The sequence below is a fragment of the Artibeus jamaicensis genome, unplaced genomic scaffold (assembly GCF_021234435.1).
Source record: "Artibeus jamaicensis isolate MK-2021 breed Jamaican fruit bat unplaced genomic scaffold, CSHL_Jam_final contig_603, whole genome shotgun sequence".
Lineage (NCBI taxonomy): Eukaryota > Metazoa > Chordata > Mammalia > Chiroptera > Phyllostomidae > Artibeus > Artibeus jamaicensis.
In genome coordinates this window covers 1,435,331-1,451,422 of record NW_026521904.1, presented here as the reverse complement: position 1 = coordinate 1,451,422, position 16,092 = coordinate 1,435,331, and the positions used below count along the sequence as shown (strand labels likewise).

General features: G+C 36.9%; 1 protein-coding gene across 6 annotated transcripts in view; it reads left to right on the top strand.

Moving 5' to 3' along the window:
- The first annotated feature begins 1,762 nt into the window (after positions 1-1,762).
- GTDC1 (glycosyltransferase like domain containing 1) overlaps positions 1,763-16,092 on the top strand; it is a 379,255-nt gene continuing 364,925 nt past the window's right edge. The window contains exons 1-3 of one of the 6 annotated variants that reach the window (XM_053670688.1): positions 2,130-2,221; positions 2,442-2,824; positions 13,972-14,223. The gene's annotated coding sequence lies outside the window, so the exon portion shown is untranslated. Of the gene's footprint in view, positions 1,851-2,124; positions 2,825-13,971; positions 14,224-16,092 lie in introns of those variants that run through there. The other 5 variants (XM_053670687.1, XM_053670686.1, XM_037155165.2 and 2 more) reach the window with 5 other exon arrangements.

The following is a 16,092-nucleotide window of genomic DNA, read 5'->3' as shown; positions in this document are numbered from 1 at the left end:
TCCGATGTTGAATAACTTAACTGTATGTAACTGGTAAGTATAAGCTTGATGTTGGCAGGTATGTGAGATGAGATCTGAGCTTCAATCCTGGCTCTGTTTCCAATTAGTCTGGGTAATATTGAGCAAGCAATTTACCCTCTCTAGGCATTAGTTCTTCATCTGTAAAATGAAAAGATTAGACCCCAGTTGGTATTAAGGACTGGATAATTCAATTATAAAATTACATGATTCTGATTCCATATAAATGGAATGGGTGCCATAGCCTTGGCGTTTTTCATATACTTGTTCTGTGGGATAAGATTCACTAGTTTTGAGGGTAGTTAGAAACCCTTGCTTTCAGCTTTTGGTATTTACACTTTTCTTTTTCTCCATTTGTGTTAAAGCGGATGGACAGATGGTTTATTAGGTTTTCAAATGCTTGTAATGCTGTTGTTCAATTTACAAGGCTTTTAAACTTTGAAGGGCCACATAGAGCCCGGAGTTTGTTTAGAGTGGAAGATAGTTTTAACTCTTTAATTTAAGGATAATAATGTCTACTCACATAATTTAAAGCAACTTGTGAATATAACTCCAAAGGCCAAATCGGTTTTCTTCATTCGGGTATGTTAACTCATGTCCACACCATCCATACCACAGCCTAACTCTTCCAAGTTGCAGTTTTAAAAATTAAGTTACCAGACTTCCAGTTAAAACACATTTGCATGCTTGCTTTCTCCAGACTCATTTAATCCACAACCTCATTCCAGATACAAACTCCTCTAATTCAGAATCACAGAAGAGACAAATTCCTCACTTTGTATGTAAGAAAAGAGACCTAAAAGGTCCTGGTGCTCTTTCTACTGACTGAACTTTCTAAATAAAAGAGCTAAAGTGAGATTACGTTGCAGGGAAAAAAACACACAAAATTTGTGAAGTGTAAGCCCTGGTAGAAACATCCATTCCTTAAAATTCAAGTGTCAATTGAGAGAAAGCAAGATGGAACTATGTAAGTCAAAGATGGTCACCACTGCCATGGTCTGCTTTGTCATTTTTAATTACTTTGTGTGACTTCATCTAGGTGGGATCGTGAACATGCAATTCTCAAACACCCGAACTGGATCTTAAGTGTGTGGTTGAAGTCAGAACGAAAAGGACACGCAAAGTGTAGATAAAGCAAGAAATGAGCCTGTTAAGCCCCCCCCCGCCCCCCGCAGAGAGGGTCAGAGGGAGGCAAATTAGGACGAGTTGGCATGGCAAAGCAGGCGAAGAAGGGTACACTGCACAACCTGCTACACAGCAGGTTACAGGTTGTGGGGAAGGCGCCGCGGACATGCGGGCACCCCGAGGCTCCAGCAGGCCAGGGAGAGGAACCGGGATGCTGAGAGAAGGAACCGACAGGAAAACTGCACGAGGAAGCCCAGTCTAACCTAGTGTGCAGCGAAGAACTTCCAGAAGGAAAGAGAAGGCGCCAATGCGAGTTTACAACAAGCCTAGGGGGTTAGGGAATGCACTAGAGCTGAAGGGGCGGACGGGGGTAGGGTACAGACGACAGATGGGAAAAGGCGTGCGGGCCGGGGGAGGCGAAGCTGGGCCTTCAGAATGGGCAGGTGAGGAGAAGAGCGCCAGCCTTGAACCAAAAAGACGAACCTCGCGCGGGCGGGAGTAAAGGCTGGGTCAGGAACACAGCGCCCGCGGCGTCCGTCAAGCAGTGGGCGGTGCTTGAGGAGGTGGGAGGGCCTGGGGGCGGGGCCTGCGCCTGACGTGCCCCGCGGCCTCTGCGGCCGCGGGCCGGGAGGGGCGACGGCCGCGGCCGCGGGGGAGGGGCACGGCGTCAGTGCGTCGCCGGCGGGGCTGCGACGGTGGCCAGCAGGGTGAGTCGAAGAGGGGTAGGAGGAGGAGGTGGAGGAGGAGGAGGAGGAGGTGAGTGGGCTCCAGGCTGGGGAGCCGCGCGGGCCGGCTGCGGAGGCGGGGAGTGCGGCCCCTCCCCTCTCCGGCGCCCGCCTCGCGGGGCCGCGCGGCGCGGTGTTCCCAGAGGGACTGAGGCAGAGGCAGCGGCTCGGGGAGCCAAGGGGTAGGGGGGGCGGAGCTGAGGGCCGCGCGGGCGGCGCGCTTCCCGGGCGCACGCGCTGCGCTTCTGGAGCCGCGACCGGCTCTGCGCTTGGAGCGCGGCACGCTGTGCAGATAACCTGAACGCTGGCCATTTTCTGATTTCGTTTTCTTTGGTTTTGCTTGGCGTCTAGAGGTCCGGCACACCGTCGCTCTGGAGCCAACAGCAGGGGCGGGTGGGGCGCGTCACCCTAGCGCGGGGGAAAGCCGGTTCCCGGGTTTGCCGGAGTAGGCGGAAGGGCCTTTTCGCTAACCGCGACACTGCTGGGGCCAAAGGTCCTTCCCCACGCGATCCCCCAGGTCTTCCTTAAGGGCCTTTTTGCTCCTGGTCCCATTATCGTCCTTCCTTTTCTCAGCTCACCAGCTCCTTCCTCCCTCGTGTCAGCAGAGACTGAAGACCTCGCTCTGCTCTCCCAGAACCCCGACTTTGAGGAACCAGCGTGTACTTAACTTTGATCAGGATGCAGTCTGTTGGGCTGGGGAGGTTCTCTAAATTTGTCATGTCAATCCAGCCATGAACCCAAAATGTATCTTCATTTAAATTTTAGTCCAGAGGGCTTTAAAAAAAATCAACAAAATGCAACTTTTAGAGGCTTCTGAGAACTGTACTGCATTAGATTACCTTTGAGATAATTAAGTTAGCGCCTTGAGGAGGTTCAAAGAGGAGGCTTGACACTTTTTCCTCCACCTGTATCACAGTTTGAAATGGAAAACATGAGTTGGTGACTTTCCACACGAGGTGGGTTTCAGAATGCAGCCTCCCGTCTTGTGCCCTGGCGTGTCTTGGTTATTTGGTGTTACTTTTTAAGTGGATTTTAAAGTGCAACGTAGTGGGCAGGTAAAGGAGCTGGTGAAAAGAAGTCCAGTATAATTCAATAGAGCCATTTTATTGGATTCTATTAACCTGTTTAACCTTAAGCTAAAGCCTGGCAGGAGTTTCTTGTAGGAACCCACATACCAAGCGCAGTATTGCATTTTAATGAGTGCCTTCCAGGTCTGGAGTAGAATACATTTTCTTCAGCTCCCACTCCCTGTTATTTCATATTTGCCTTCGTGTTTTATATTTAAGGAATCAGTTTTAGAATTGAAGGTTGGAAGAGTACCTTCTTATTCATGAAACTTATTTGCCAAACTTGAAACTGAATTGGTAAAATCTGAACCATGATACAGAAATAAGGTAGGAAACTGAATTTTATTGCCTTACCAATTTGAGAAGATGGCCTCTTTTACTCACGTTTTGAAACTGCATTGACGTTTTAATCTGATGGACCATAGAAGTACAAAATTTTCTATTTGTAAGGAACTTTGGCAGTTTAATCCAACCCCATTATTTTACAGAGAGAATTAATCAGAGAAAGTTTTGTGAAGAGATTTAACAGGAGCTGAATAGAACTACTAGACTTAATTAACTAGATACTTAAGTAGATAATTCACACCTCCCCAATGGATATTCTTGTACAAAAATTTGTTTTGATTATGGTATCTTATAAAAAGCCAAGTAATTACTAAATTTTCATTTTTTCCCATTTTGAGTAATTGCTTTAATTTGTAATTTGGACCCATTAGAAGCAAATGATACAAATTAATTATAGTTAAGAAATGTTTACATTCTATCAATTGAAACAGTATTTTCCAGTTAGCTTGAATTTGGTAATTATTTTTATTTCAAGAATGTTTACTCATATTCTTGATTCTGACAGTCTGTGCCAATCCTAGGAGATTGGCATTTCAAGAGTGTTGTGGTATCCATACCCTTGACATTAATTAGGAATAAAGGTCCTGTACACATGTGGTAATTGAATTCCAGCAGCCCCAGCATCATCACTTAGTGGTCCTCAAATGCAGAAGTCCTGATGTCCTTGCTGGGGTCGGGTGAATTCTTTGCCTCTCCCATACCACAGTGTTTAGTGTAGGTATTTAGTAAATACTTGTTGGCTTGTGTACACTTTCCCTGGTGGCGGCTTCATGAAAGATGGACCTTGTCTTAATTGTGTACGCCTTGTATCAAGTGTAGTGGGTATTCTGTAAATGCTTGTGGTCTTGAGTTTAATCAAGCTTAAGACTGTATTAGAGTGGCCTGTAAGTTGTGGATCATTATATTGTAAACCTGAAATATTTCATTTCTGTTTTTGTGTTGAATTGGGTACTCTGTTAGGCTGAATTTTAGTACTGAAAGATACCAGGTATCAAATATATTAGAAAAAATGGGGAGGGGGAGGAATTTACCATTGAGAATTTTGTTTTTTTTAACATATATTATGCCCTATGAAATTCAGAAAGGACACCTTTACTTAAATCTTTTGATAGAACACCTCAGTCAAGCTAAAATAGTCTTTTCCACTGGAAGCAAAGTTTGACACCATGAATCGAATGACCCTAATTGTTACTATAGGGCCATTTTAATTAAAGCCTTGGTTTCACTTTATGGAGACATATGTTTCAGCATATAAACCTTTGTAATAAACATGACTTTGGGAATTCAGGCTACCTTGGTCAGCTGTCCTGAAATGATACTTTACAGTTTTAAGCTGTGTTCAATATGTTGTGTTTCATGTTGGTGATACTCTTTAAAAACAAAACACGGTGAACCCTCCGTATTTTTCTCTAAGCCTTATCTTTTCCTTCTTTAATAGAACAGAATAGCATGTTTTGTTTATTTTAACAAACTAAGGAAAACTGTCTACTATTTCTTTTGGAAAGTACCACCACTCCATGCTTTGAGAAGCCTTGGCAGATAATATTTGGGTAAATGCAGGGCCTATTCCATAGAGTAGTTCCTATTTGAATATGTAGTCATATAAGTAATATCCTTCACAGGAACATCATCTTTGGACTACATGCATTTTCCTTTCTACTGACACTATTGAAAACAATTGTATAGTAGAGTAGGATGGTGTTTAATTTATAGGGAGCAAATAATTCTATATCTGTCAATGTTCTGTTGATATATATCAGTCCTAGTCTACATGGCTTACCCATTGTCACTGTTGTCCTTTCCATCCAGTTCTTAAATTGATTTTTAAGACTGAACATTTATTAAGACTCCCATCTTTAGGAGGTAGGATCTGGAATTATTCTGGTGCCCTGAATGTTTATAGCTCACAGATAGATATGGTGTCTCACTGTATCCTTGGCATGTACTCTAAAATTCTCATTTTTAAAAGCACTGTATTCATTAGGAGTTTTGAACTATAGGTAATAAACATCTTAGTGAAGTGTGTGTAAAGCATCTAGAATATATCAACATAGGTTTAAATGGAATTAGGATATAGAATCAATTAGTAAGAAATAGTAAGAATATTTAGTCCTTTACTCCCACGTGTGAAGGTAACACTTAATTCATTTAAACACATGATACCTTTTTTTTTTGAGTACTTATTTTTAAAAGTAACCAGAGAAGCAATTCCACAGCCTTTCTTTAGTAAGTGTTAAATAGTCCATATAATTAATGTTTCTTGTGTGGTTCCTTTTTGTATTCCAGATCCCTTGTGGACCTGGAACTTTGTTAGAAGCCTAATTAAGAACGCTAACGGCTTGGCCTTCTTCCCTCTGGGAGCAGGGGCCAGTTCTTGTCCAGACTGGATATTGGTGTCCTACTTCAACTAGAGCCAGACTTGCAGAGCCGTGATATAGCAACTCTGCCTCCTGGACTCACACTCACTTGGATTGATTCCTTTGATACTGAGGATAGGCCAGCTGAGAGCTGGGTTCATGGCCCATTATCATTTGAGTCCTTTTAAAGGGTCGATTTCTCATTTGTGTCAGGCTCTCTAGAATAAATACCCTGGGTTTATCCAGTCATTCCTTTGACCCATTTCCTGACTACCTTGCTGTTGGGTTTTCTGTCTTGGCTGAGTCACTTAATGGGTGATTTTCATCCATTTTCAGTGGCAACTAATTGTTTTCAAGTGTTTGTTTTTCTACCCATGTCTTAGTTTTAAACTTTCAATTGACTAAATACCTGTTATATTCTCCCATAAAACATTTATTCATTATCTGCGTTTTCATCTAGACTGTGTGTACCCTGAGTGTTGGGACCAAATCTGTGCTGTTTGTGGCAGTGTCCTCAGTACTCAGCACATAGCAGATGATAAATAAATATTGATTTGATATAAATTCATCCTAACAGTAAAACTGTTATCAGTGTATGGGAAACCAACTTCATATAGAAATTTAGAATTCGTACAAGAAGTTTAGACATTTTATCATTAGTACTAGAGAGTCTTTGTGTTTTAAATTATAAGCATATCCTTAATAAATAGCTTTATCAGTCATCTGGCAGGGAATTTATTTAAGAAGAAAAGTTATATAGTTTTTACCATGTATTGTTAGGGGTTCCACATGTCAATTTTCTTGGTTTGATTGATATGTATATATTATTTTATATTTCTTATACATAGAAGTTTTATGGCACTATAAAGGAGCGAGTTTAATGGCCCTATTTTTGTTCATTAGTAATTATATACTAAAGAGTAAATTCTCATTGAAGGCCTGTAAATGCCTGCTCATAAAGAGGAGAGACCTCTTTGATTTTGTTCTCCATACAATCCCAATTATTGTATTTAGGCAAGTCATCAAACTCTTTTAGTAGTCTAAATCTTTAATTTGGTTTCAGAACAGTAGTCATGTACTGAATATCCAAATTACCATGTCTTTAACAAGTAATGCTAACACTCTGTATTAAAAAAGTAATGACCATAACTTTCCTTGTAGAATTTCTTGAGCTACTTTTTTAAAGAGGACTTTTGAATTAAATTTCCCATGAAGGCCAAAAATCTCATACTTTTAATGATAGTGCAGCATGTGGGTATGTGTAGAGGAGGGGGTGGTAATTTTTGTAGTGGTATTTTTAAGTGGACAGTTTACTAATTATGTTGAGGTAAACACTTTACAACTGTAAAAGGAAAACTTCAATTATCTGAATGAAATGAGATACATGAAATTAATTCAGATAAGTGGAATCCTTAGTGCAAACGATGCATGTCAAGGGACGTGACCTCAATCATGATTTTTTCTCTATATTTGTCAGCTGTTTTTACATTTCAAGATTGTGATTTTTTTTGTTTTTGTTTTTTTTTGGGTCATGCTAGGAATCACTGATGGAAGGAAGTAAAGTTTGCTTAATAGTTTTTTGTCCCTTTGCCACAGAGGGAATCCAGAATGTTGTATTGTATGACAAGTGTAATTGCTCATTTCTTGCTTGTTCTGCCTGCCCTTTTAGGTGGTATACCACAGCCTTCCATTTTGTCACCTTCCTGTCAAATGTCAGATGTGTGGGGGAACTCCTTGTGAACACTTCTTTTTTGAAATTAAAGCCATACTCCTTTGTCCAATTTCAAGATGTTCGTACTTCCAAAAAGTTGACTTACAACAAGTTATAAGGGCGAATGGAGTTGTATAAATTTTGATTTCTTCTCTGACTCACTTAGGGTTTAATATTAGGCAGTGTCTTGCAAAGTAGGTCCTTAAAATAGAAACAAATATTAGGACTTAATTTTAGACCTTTACAGATCTTAACTTGGAATGAAAATTTTATTGATTGATTAGAGTTCAGGAAAGTTTCAGGAAAGAGATTTCTGCTGCCATTTACTAAGATTTGTAGCATTCCAGGGCTCCTGGCATCTGAAGGCTATTGTTTAATTTGCAGATAGCCCTGTAGCTGTGATGACAAATTCCTTAGCTTATTTTCTTTTTAAAGGGAGGAAAGCTTATCTTAGTCCCAGATATGTGTGCTGACACCTCTTTAAGCTAATTTTACTTTTTTCAGCATTACCTGTAGATGCTTTTCACAAAGCACCTGAGAACATGGCTCTTTGTTTGCAGCATGGACCAGCTTTCTTTTAACCTTTTGGTCTTTGAGATAAAAGATGATTCATATCTTTATTGCCATAGGTGGAATGGATATGTTATCAGCAAACTCTGTATCCAGACATCCTGAGTGATGTCTAGGTGATTGCCTCAGACTCTCTTAAATATATGCAGGCTGTGTGATTGAAGAATTTAGGCTTTAGGGTCAGTCCAAACTGATTTTGACTCTGTGTTATTTATGAATGGCTTATATTTGGGAGAAGTTAGTTAATCCTCTGGGTTTCAGTTTTCTCATCTATAATTGGGATGATATTACTGAGTATTGAATGTTTTAACAGATTAATTAATCTCAGTTGCATTGATTTGTTATCATATACAGATAAGTGTTTAATAATATGAATGAAGGAGCAGTTTACCTAGATGACATTTTATAAAGAAGTACATTTTCCATTTGATGATATAGTCAAATTAGTAAAAAATCTTTCCAAATAGGGATATTGCTCAATTGATTTTAAAACTATGTAAGACTCTTGTAACTGTCAATATATTTATATGCACCGGATAGTCTTACTGATGGTGTGGGGTAGAGAGACAGAATATGTAGTGTTCTCGGAGTAAGACAGACTTAGTTTTGTGTGTAGATGATCTAACACTTTGGTGACATTGTGTAGGTAACCTTTTAGGTTCAAATTTTCATCTGTTAAATGGGAAGTAAAAGTAAAGAATAATAAAGGGTGAAAAAGGATAATGAGAAAGGATTGTTGTAAAGACTTAAAGAGTTGAGGTATGCAAAATACTTAATCACTGAGTCCATATATTACTGGTAATTGTTATTGTGACTTTAGACGTGTGACTCTCTTTTCCTCATCAGTAGCATAAATATATCAGAGAACTAATAGAGTTATTATGTAAGCACTCATTAAATGTTAATTTTTATTATTATTCAGTACAGAATAAAAATATAATTTTATTGTATTATTCAGTTCAGAATAAATTGGATCAATTTTGGGTTAAAATGAAAAAATTTGTACAGCTATTTACATGTATTTCTTATTATGGAGAATATTTATTTTAGTATGGATTTGTGGATGGCAACTTCATAGCTTTCATTGTTTTTCTTAGGACAGTAGTTATCAAATTGTGAACAGACCTGTGGAGGTCCCTCAGATCCTTTCAGGGGATTCATAACATTAAAACTCCTTTCATAGTGATATTTACTTCTTGCTTTTTTGACTACTTTGACATTGGTCCTGATAATAGTATAGTACTTGTGGGTAAAATTGTGGGCATTATAGTAGAATTAAATCACAGTGTTGCCAAGGTATTATTAATTGTATTCTTCAATGCCACGCATTCATAATTTTTTAAAAAGCTAATTTTACTTGAGTATCCTCAGTGAAGCAGTAAAAGTTAATTTTATGAAATCTTCATCCTTGAGTATACTTTGTTTTAATATTCCACATGATGAGGTAAGAAATATGCAAGAAGCACTTATGCTGCATATCCATATTGGTCTTCTCAAAGGACACTCTTACGTGATTTTTTGAGTTGTTAGCCGAACTAGCCATATTTTGAATGAAACATCATTTTTACTCTAAAGAATGACTGCTAGATAAACTGATTTTTAGACTTAGATATTTGGCCATCATTTCTTTGAAAGTGAACAAAGTGAGCCTGTCACTTCAGGGAAAACAATTGACAATATTTGTTGCCAATGATGAAATCTAAGCTTTCAAGTAAAAATTAAAATTTTGTTTAATTTATATTACCTGCTGTGCTCTTGTCAGCTTTCCAATACTTAAAGATTTTTCTGATGGGATAGAAATATTAGGGAATGTGAGTTTTTGCTCTAATATTAGTTAATATTAATTATATCAAGATTTGGAATATCTTTATAACTCAGTGAACCAATATTTTCAAAGTGATCAGTGTTACAAAATTATAGGTGGAAGACCCTATAAAAAGCAAGTAATGATACAAAATGTTCATGTCATATTAGCATATTAGATTCCATATTATAGCTGTTAACCCCTACTTATCAGTTTTGGTGTAGTATCAAAGAAGAACATCCACAGTTATCTTTAAAGGCTATTAATAATAACATGTATTTCCTTTTTACCTGCTACATATTTGTGTGGGACTCCTTTTTTCTCATATTTCAATCAAAACAACATTACATCAGATTGAATGGAAGGAGATATGAAAATCTGGGTGTCTTCTATTATGCTTGACATGAAAGAAATTTGCAAAAGTTGTGAAACAGTATTATGTTTGTCACTGTTTTTTTGTTTAGGAAAATGTTTTTAAAATGTTATTTGTTATGTTAAATATGTTATTAAAAATTTAAAATGAATTATGTAATTAAATGTTCTCATTTAATTATTAATATGGTAAATATTGAAAATTACAACTCATATTAGCAAAATCTCTTGGGACTTCTCAATGTTTTTAAAAAGATTTCATTTATTTATTTTTAGAGAGAGAGGGAAGGAGGGAGAAAGAGAGGAAGAGAAATATCAGTTGCCTCTTGAATGTCCCCCAACTAGGGACCTGGCTGCAACCCAGGCGTGTGCCCTGACTGGGCATTGAACTGGCAGCCTGAGCTGTTCTGAGTCGGGGTAGGAGTACTGATACTTAGCAGTTTAAGAACTGTTTCTTTAAGGGAAAAGGCTAGATTTAACAGATGGGTGAAGTTTTAAAGTTTTAATCTCTTGAGTATTTCTTTGGAATACGGAGTTGATGCCTGTAATTTCTTTTCCTGGTTGTAAGGACATGTCACTTGACTTCCATGCCATTACCCAACTAGGCAGAGGTTTTCCATATTTGTTTTAAAGATTTTTGTTTTTACTTAAGATTGATACTTTACTTTTACTATATGGTTGCTCTCCAGAACCAAGATACAGTTAATGGTCATTCCAGTCAGCATCTTCATTCTTGATACCATTATTTGGTTGTGAGCTATTCATGGGATTTTCTGAGCTGTTCAGCATGGCAGGCTACTTCAGGGTTTTAGATAAATTTGTTTTGCTGAAAATAAACTACCATTCTCTAAGTCTTTTCACTAGGCTTAATCTGTCTATTGTAGAGTCTTCCTGATATTTCATAGCTATTTTCTAGTCAGTTTACAACTTACAAATGTATTTGTGAATTAGTTATTTGCAATGATATAATATGAATTATATTATATTATTATTATATTATATTATATGATGGGTGCTATAGTTCCATTAATAGTATTATTATTATATTATATGATGGGTGCTATAGTTCCATTAATAGTATGGGTATAGTTCATTGGGGACTATTAACATGTTTCTGTGGGGAATTATATTTTGACTCCTAGAAACCTGGTCAGGTGCGTTTCTCCATTGCAGTCCATTGGTGGCAAGAAACTCCCCTTTTATCCTTACAATAGAAACAGGAGTATTAAACCTTTAATAGAAGCAAGAGCATACCTCATTCTGAAATTATGCTAAAAAAACCACAGGTATCTTAGGCACCCCAAGTGTGTAGAGGGTGGTGGGAAACACTCTCAAATGAAACAGGTGTAGAAACTTTGGGATGATTGAGGGGAAAAGGAGAAGGTATTCTACTTGGAGGTGGTATATTCCCTTTTTGGAGCAGTTGATAAAAAGTAAGAGATTATCCTTTTTAATAAGTTTATTTTATTTCTTTTTTAAAATTTATTTAATTATTGTTCAAGTACAGTTTTCTGTTTTTTACTCCCATTCCAGCCCACCCAAAGAGATTATCTTAAAGTGGATGTTTCTAGGTTGAGAAATCCATCTATATAGGATTTTGTTGTGTTCTTATGCTTGGGTATTATATGAACTGAGCTCCAGAAACAGAATGATAGGTCAATTGGGAAGGTTGACTTTACTGATTTACAGGTTAGAAGTTTGAACATAAAAGGAAATTGAACAACTCCAGGGGCAGTCATGATTAGGAAGAGTAATGGAGACCAGGAGGGTGTTGAAATATGTAAGGTCTTCACAGGGATCCCAAACAAATTACATCACAGGGTGGCTGTTAGGGAGGTGATTAGTTGGTACAGTTCAGTTCAAGAATGCTATGATTCAGCCTACTGTCCTAGGGTCGCTAGCAGGAAATAGAGACTTTTAAGACTGATAATCCAGTACAGGAAGTCTGTTATAGAAAAGGGGTTGCCATGAAGCAGAAATCCAGTACCCAGGGAAGTAGGGGACACAGCAAAGGCTGATGTTGATGATTAGACTTTGACCAGAAGCTGAGCTTTTAGCCCTCTTTCTACCCAAGGGTAGTATTGACCCTTTGGATTGAGGCAAGGCTGAGCCAAAATAGAAAGTAAAGTGACTGTAGCTGTGTACAACAGAGTGACAGGTTTATCAAAAAAATATAGTCATATGTATCTTACATTGTGACAAATGAGTTGGAATGTATTCTGAGAAATGACTTGTTAGGCAATTTTGTTGTTGTGTGAACATCATAGAGTGCACTTGTGCAAGCCTAGATGGTACAGCCTATTACATTCCTAGGCTCTATGGTATAGTCTCTTGCTCCTGTGCTACAAGCCTGCACATTATGTTAGTATAGTGAATACTGTATGCAGTTGTAACATTGTGGTAAGTATTGTGTATAAACATATCTAAACATAGAAGAGATACAGTAAAAATACCACTGTAAAAGATATGTAAAAGATAAAAAATGGTATGTCTCTGTAGGGCACTTCCTATGAATGGAGGTTGCAGGACAGGAGGTACTCCTAATGAGTCAGAGAGTGAGTGGTGCGTGATTGTGAAGGTCTAGGACATTACTGTATGCTACTGTAGACTCTATAAACACTGCACACTAAATTTATTAAAAAGTATGTTTCTTCAATAATAAATTTAGCTTACTGTAACTTTTTAACTTATACTTTTTAAATGTTAACTTTTGTATTGTAATAACAGCTTAAAACAACACATTTTAATGTACAAAATATTTTCATAATATCCTTATTCTATGAGCTTTATTTTTAACATTTTTTATCTTTATTTTTTACTTCTTAAACATTTTTTTTGTTAAAAACTAAATTATACATTAGCCTAGGACTACACAGGGTCAGATCATAAATACCAGTCTTCCAGCTCCACATCTTGTCCCACTGAAAGGTCTTTAGGGGCAAAAACATGCATAGAGCTGTCATTTCCTTTGATAACAGTACCCTCTAGAACATGTCCCAAAGGACCTGCCTGAGGCTCTTCTTTGTGATGTCCCTCTGTTCAGAATTGTGTCCTTATTGTTTTACTTGGTTTGTTTCTTTTTTTAATCATACGTTTGCTTATAAGTGAATAATGCACCATGAACATTCCTCTCTATTCAGTGTTGGAGTTAAAACCATTCAGTGTTGGAGTCCACGTTTTCAAACTTTGGAGGAGCTTGTTGGTCTGTAAGAATTTCTGCTAAAACCTTCACTATGAATTCTCTTGGGGTTTCTGCTTACTGGGACCAGTGTAATATGCAGTTTGTTGGCCAAAACATCATTATGTGGCACGTGACTATGTGTTAAACAAATGGATGGAAATAAATGGGAACAACTGGGTGATTACATTTAGGTTCTTCATGCAAGAGACACTAGGTATCATATTACCTACACACTAAAAATCCTGTAGGTTAGGGGTCAGCAAACTTCTTTAAAGCACCAGAGAATAAACATTTTGGCATTTATGGGTCATATGGTGTTTCTGTTGCATCTATTTAAGTTTGCCATCGTAGCATGAAAGTAGCCATAGAAAAATACATAAATGAACGAATAGCTATGTTTCACTAAAGCCTTATTTATGGAGAATGAAATTTGAAATTCTTATAATTTTACAGGTCACAAAATACTAGTTTTTTAAAAAATCAAAAGTTTAAAAAAAGTTTTTAAATAGAAAATTGATTGTTAGATCATGGCTGTAGGACAACTGGTAGTGGGCTGCATTCTGGCCTACTGAAACTAGTTTGTGGACTACTGTTTAGGAAAATAAGTGACTGTTAGTTATGATGCAGAAGGCTTAGCATTACTGAAATAGATGTTCTCCAGGACAACACTGTTGGTGACACTGTCTTATTTTATAGGTGACGCAGATGATAAAAATCCGTTCAAGAATTTGTATGTGACATCTGCCGCAGGTTCAAAACTCTCAGCTATAAGACAAACTGGATACTTCGTAAAGATTTTCGTCTGTAATGCACAGAAAGCCAAAATCCATTACTGAAATTGTCTGGGTGAGCTGCCTGCTGGGTCCAGTGATGCTCTAGTAGACAAAGAAGTTGAAAAAGAAGGCTCACTTATTCTCTGGATGACTGGCAGAATGTGACACCAATATGGTATCATGCCCTATTGTGATTCGAAGGACTTGATGACTCTGCTTAAATAAAAATGACTTTTTTTTGGTGGGGGTGTTTGAAGTAAATTTGATTTTTAGTTGGGGAATGTGTAATGTATTACTCCATAATAATATATGGTAATCGCTTTGGTAATCAGTCATTAAAGTTCCTGAGTATTTGTGGAACTTACATAGTTACACCTTTTATTATTAGGTTTTCTTATTGTAAGACAAGTACTATAAAGAAAAACATCTGCTCAAACTAAAAAAAGTTAACCTAAAAAGATTAAGGAGTATAATTTTCACATTGAAATTTTTACTTAGAGCATTCTTGAAAATACTCATTCCTAGAGTATGAAAATAATGTTTCTAGTTTCAAAAAGTTAGTACCGAGAAATTTCTAGGAAAATACTCTTTTGTGTAAGCTTTTGAATTCAGTAGTAAGTAGAAAAATCATACTGTACAGTACTACTCTACATAGAATGATTAATAAATTAAAATACTAATTAATAACTTAAGATCTATTAACTAAATTTACTTAAAACGATTTAGTGAGCAGGTGTGAACTGGAAATAAACCTATATATTCATTAAAATTACTGAATCACAAGAAAACTGGAACATCAAAGTATTCTATAAACCAAATCAATATTCTGTTTGGTTAGAGTCCCTGCTTTTGACATACATCTACTTATATCAGTTATAGAGGACTTGAAAGCAGTTCTGGGAAATTCTCTGAAGAGGTGGGTAGATTCTCTCAAGGTTGAATCCCATTTCTTTTCTCAGTGAATCTTTAACATTTTTTTTATCTTAGTGTTCAACAAAAACTCTGGTGGTCTAGGTTATAAAACATAATAGTTCATACAAACAGAAAAAGATTCCCTCATGACTTACCTTGAAATCTTTATTCAAGGCCTGTACCATTCAATTTGTCAGTGTGCCACTTGCCACTATGGCTCGTTTTTGGTCAGAATGCAGTATAACTAACATAACCATTCTGCCAGGAAAAAGATATGTGGGTTGCTGAAGAGTGGAAGTTAAACACATCTAATTTACAAGTCAGATTAGAGATGGGAATAATACAATAGCTTTATGTGGAGTTGATTTCATTTCATGGTTTTTATGCTATTTTTTTTCATTGAAGTAATGCCTATAATTGAAAGACAGGTGTGTTGTAGCATTTCAATGCTGTAAGTGCTTTTGAATCTGGAATGAAAGGAGATGCTCTTAGGTGTTAGATTCTAAAACTCAGGGATTTTGAAATGAAATGTTCTGTCATTCATTTATTGTGCCATAATTGAATGGCCTTGCGGATTTTGTTTGAGATTATTCTGATTAGTATTTGGAAAATTTGACAATTTCAAATATAAGATACTTAAGGAAACACTGATTTTGTGGCAGTGTGTGTTTAAATAAGGCAGCAAACACCTTTTTATCTTATGAATAGGTTGTATTTAATAAATCATATAGATTTAACGTTGATAGACATTTAAATCAGGAATTCCATTTGGTCTTCTAAAGAGAGAATATTAAACAGAGCACTTTATAGATTGCCATTATTATTTTTCCCAAAAGTAAATCTTTAAAAAATATAATGTGTAGTATAATGCATAAATAAAACTTGATAGGTTGCAGTTACTCTTATTTCACCTGTTCTTACTGAAATTGAGAAGATATTTCATAAAGTGAGTCTGAAAAACTAGTTTATTGCAGAAAGGAAGTGCTGTTTATTGGAATTTGAGAACATAGTTGCAGAAAAGCATGTGTTAATCTTTCGGATGGTTCTTGAGCCAATAATTGATTTGAGTATAACAAGGAGAAGAAAATCCAGGTGTTTCAAACTAGTTTTGTACCAGTAATGAAAAGATTTA